Below are 5,318 nucleotides of genomic sequence, written 5' to 3' on the forward strand. Positions count from 1 at the left end.
GGGTTTTTTCTATTATCATCCATAGGAATATAAACTTTACTGTAATTTCTTGGTTCTAATTAAAATGGAGTACAATCATCCAAAATCCAAAGCTACATTTAATCATCTGAGCTATTCTTATTGTTTAAGGCATTCTGAGGTTCTGAGATCCTTGATAATAAACTTCTTAGGAATAAAAGGAGAAATATTAGCTTCTACATTTTAGAAAATTTGCTTCATATTAGGCTATAGGAAAATTACTGGTATACATAATTTTCCCTCCATTGAACTGCAACCTTAGGTCATAAATGCATGTTTTATTAATAGTATTAATATTGACTAGATAAGTCTATATAATTAATTTGCATGCTTAACTATTCCCTCCCATCTTTCTCCAAATTTTGCATTTTCCCCCCCTTATGTACTACTTTGAAATCTTCATTAATCTTCATGATTTTTTCTTTTCTATAATCTTTGGTTGAAGATTTTGGTTCTTAATCTTTAAGAACTGTACCATGATATCTAAATTGTCCATCTATTCTACATCATCTTATATTTTTTTCTCATGTACCTTGTTTTTAAATCCTTTTATTGCTTGCTACATATTTGACCTAGAATATAGCTTAAGTAAGTACCAACCTCTCTAACTACTAAGACATTTACTGCTTTTATTTGAAAATATATAAGAAATTTCTCTCTTCAAAACAGCACGTTCATTCAAATTTAAAACCATGGAAAATGCTAAATTTACACAAGTCCAATAAAGATGCAATGTTGTAAGTCCTATGAAAAATATGAATCTGATTTTGTAATGTCATTAAGGAAATACTATCACAAAAACAGCATCAGGTGTGGCTGCAAGGCCATTAAAAAAGTAATATGCCAGGAAACATTTTTAGTAGTTTCATTGTCTAAAGTTAAATTGAACACTTAGTCATCTTGTGCCAGTAATAGAATTGTTCAATTACTCAACTAGAAATACTTATATATATGTATACACACACATTGCATAGTTTACTGTTGTGCATTTTATTTTATGCTAATTATAGCTCAATAAAACTGATAAGAAAAAATATATGAAATTACTGGAAAACTAAATGAAATTAAAAATAATAATATACTAATTGTTAAAAAATCGCTGTGTAGTATAAACTTAGGAAGACTAATATCAGGTAGAAATTTCTTTTTTTAAAAAAATGGAATTTCAAAGACAAAGGAGTCTTCCACAAGACATTAAAGCAAATGAAAGATAGGATTATATCTATGAGAGGGTAGTGAGATTTACAGAGGATAATACAAATGTTTAATTAAACTTTTATTTTACCTAAAAAGAAGTGAACCCACATATTTACTAGGTACTCATTATTAGCAGTTGACAGAATCGAATAAAAATAGTGTTATAATTTCTGAACTCAGCATAATACAATGATTAAGAACAAGGTGTCTGAGGTCTGGTGACTTAGTTTTAAATATTTGCCCCAAATTCCCTAGCTCTGTGATTTTGGACAAATTATTTAATCTCTCTAAGCCTCAGGATTTTTATTTATAATATGGGAAAAACAGCAATACGTACTTTTGGGATTTGTGGTGAAGAGTCAAAGACAAAAAATACATAAACTACTTAGCACTGGGTTTGTTGAGAATAAAGGCTAACATATTTTTAATGGAAATAAGACACTGTGTTAGGTTGGGAAATGTTTACTAGCATAGTCTGTGTAGTAATATGATGAAACTGTATTTTTAAACATATTGCTTCACAACACTTCTCTATGCTAGGAAGCGATAAATGTAGCAGTGGGGAAAAGAAAAAGTAAGTAATTTCCCCATTAAGTAAAGTTCATATCAATGAAGAGGTAAATTTCAGTAGAAACTATAATATCTCTTGTGACATCAACTATGTGTGTTTTCAGTGGTATGATAGCCTCTTCCTTATGAATGATATCTAGGCCATGTTCCTTAAAATCCCTCTGTGCAGTAGCCCAGTCTGATAGAATGAAAAATGAATGTCAAACTGCCATGAAAAATAAGAGTAGTGAAGAAAATCTGAGCACTACATGCACTAGGTTTTGCTTAAAGGGCATATAGAAAATAATTTGACATAAATATTGATATGTGGAAAACATTGATATGTGGGGAACTGTATTAACACAAAGCATCAGACATAGGGCTGCTAGATTTAAACAATATTTTGCTTTAAAAATGAGAAAAAAAAGGAAAATTCTGAAAAGGGAAAAAAAGCCAAAGCAGAAACTGATCATTTTGGAAAAGGTCAACAAATAGTGCAAACAAGACCCATGGCAGACTCTGAAATTTCCCATATGGGAAAGCCATTCGTATGTGCAGAAGTATCAACAGCTTTGAAGTTAAGTAAGAAGGATAATTATTGCTTTAACTAGATACATCTCCAAATGAAATCTAGGGTGAAATGGAGCTATTCCTTGCCATAAATTATAGGGACATAGTTCTCCTAGAACTCATGGTTCCTATGACTTATTTTCAGGTTGCTTCACAGAAACAGACTGTTGAATATACTTACTCATTAGCAGAGGTCTCAACAAGTCAATTCCACAAAATAATAAATACACAGAGAAAAAAATAAAAGAGTAAATTGAGTTTCAATTTTTAATGACATGCACATCCAACTTAGAAGATAGTTAACCATGCCCTAAAAATTCTGTGATTTCTTGATATCATTAATAAAGTCATACTCAAATAACATTTTCTCATTGAAATTGTTGTTAAACTGTCTTTTCTTTCATCATTACGTATACTTCAATGCCCATCAGGAACCCTGCTATCATCCACATTTTATAGTCATGGTGAACAGATTATATGGCAGTGGAAGATGATATACCATATACCAGCCTCCCCCTCCCTACTTTATTAATATATTGGAGACTAAGCTAGTTCTGACACATTAGCAGGCTCTCAGAACACATATAGGTTACTAGGTAGGTGAACATTAGATCTGGTGATTCTTCTGACATGTCAAAGCTTCTCTTTAAAGGCTTATTCATCTAAGTTTTCTCTCATAATCTATTTATAGGACTCAAAAGAGACTTTGATCAAAAGTGGTTGGATCATATCTTTAACAGTGTGAAAGTTAGATTTATTTTTTACATCTGCTAAACTGCTTTTTCATATACACTCCCCCAGTGACTTTCACAAGCATCACTCCAGTGCATATACCAGAGACTTCATGCTGCAAATACTGCTCCTTGTGCTTGAGGCAGAGATTCTACCACTAGGAGTCCTACTCAATCACTTGATAAGTATTAATATGTCAGCCATGAGAAGGCCTAAGACCCTTGCCATTAAATTCCAGGTTGTTTGTAAGGCACTATAGGGGGATGTATATCTTTTAAATAATATGGGCAATATGTACATCATCTGAGTTAAATGAACACCATTTATACCCACGGATATTAGACATGTAGAGCCAGGAATATTAACAGAAGAGCTTTTATTAGATGTCAGAGTAACAATTGCCAAGTACCCCTGTAGTAGACCATTATGCCATAGTTTCCTGAAAATAGCCTCATGTCTTAGTTTCTTTCTTAGCTCTCCATTTTCCCCTTGTGAGCTATCTTCTATTTATTTGACACAGTTTATGTAATCTATCTCTACACTTGTTCTTGCTCTGTTGTCAGATATTAAGTGGCCTAAGCCACTTGACATCCTAGTTCACTACACCCAACTTGCGACTATCTTATTTACTTGGACTAGTTTGGAGTATTTACTTGATTATTTACTTGGATTATTTACTTTAGCCTGACACGATCAGTTCCATTCACCTTCACTTATTGCCAAGGTCCACTTTTTTTAATGTGGTTGATTTTTATCTATATTTCACAAGAAATGTTGTAGATTATAATTCATGGGGTAAAATGTGGAGTCTGAAAAGATCACGAAACACCATGGAGCATACCCAAAAGAGGAGAACAATTTTAGGTTTATGCTGCTTCTGTGAAGGAACACTCTAGATCTTAATTGAGTTCACCCTAGGTCTTAATTACAAAGCCAGAGTTCCATTAAGAATGTCAGGGATACTGTTCACAAAAAAGGGGTAATGTATGTAGCACAGTCTGTCAATTTCACACTCTATCTCTTCGGCCTACACCTCAGGTAGTTTTCATAGAGGACTTAGACATACCAACAACTTCCTGCATCTCTGCTCTGGAGATATCTCTGGCCGCGGGAAGATGCTAGGCAGTCACACAAGGCAAGCTTAAAGTGCGTGCAAGATAATTCACTGGAGCTCCTGGAGTCCCAGGGGTTGTAGGTAATTTCTCCAACTTTTATTTGCAGGGCAAGGGGTTATATATAAGTTCTTCAATTCCCTGCCCCTCAGTAGTCAAATTCTGTGGCATGTTTTGCACAGTCTTTTAGCGGCCTCTGGTGATATTAATCCCAATTGCCAACAGGGGTAACTTGCTCATTAACTCATCTTCTATTGACTTTACTCCATTCATGTCTCACTTCCCTTCTTTCTCAAGTAGTTCCAGGGTTCAACTCACAAAGAGATTTCTTGTATCTAAATTCCTGTGTTAGTATCTATTTATGGAAGAACCCAAATTAAGATAAAACATAAGGATTTGTTCCCCAAATTGATCATATTTATAGTTCATGTAGTCTAAATTGTTACCTAGTACTAGGTACTTTATTATTTTGACCTCTGCCTCAAGAGGTTAGAAAAGTAGTTGGAATATACTTGTTTAAATTAATAAGATACCATGTATCTCATACTAATTATTTATATATATTTTGTTGAAAGACATTTAGTATTTCCTCTTAGCAGTTTAGAAATTAAATTAAGGTTGTACCAGATTATCTTCACCCCATTGGTCTATAATCAGATAACAAAAGGGATCTGATTGTCAGTCATACTCACACAATATCAGAGACTTTACCTGATGTTATGAGTTGAATTGTGTCCCCCCCCCCCCAAAAAAAATATGTTGAAATCCTAACCTCTAGTACCTCAAAATGTAGAGACAGTGTCATTGCAAATGTAATTAATTGAGATTTGGTTATACCAGAGTAGGGAGGCCCTTAATCAAACATAATGAGTGTTCTTATAAAAGATGGCATGTGAAGACACACACAGAAAACGCCATGTAGTAATAAAGGAAGACAATAAAGCTACAAGCTAATGAATGCCAAGAACTGCCCACAAACCATAGGAAGCTAGGATGAGGCAAGGAATGATTCCCTTATGTCTCTACCAACACCTTGATTTTAGACATCTACCTTTGGAATATGTTTCTGTTGTTTTAAGCCATTCAATTTGTGGTACTTCGGCAGCCCTAGGAAATTAATATACTTACTATCAAGCTATA

The sequence above is a fragment of the Balaenoptera ricei genome, chromosome 7, assembly GCF_028023285.1.
Source record: "Balaenoptera ricei isolate mBalRic1 chromosome 7, mBalRic1.hap2, whole genome shotgun sequence".
NCBI lineage: Eukaryota > Metazoa > Chordata > Mammalia > Artiodactyla > Balaenopteridae > Balaenoptera > Balaenoptera ricei.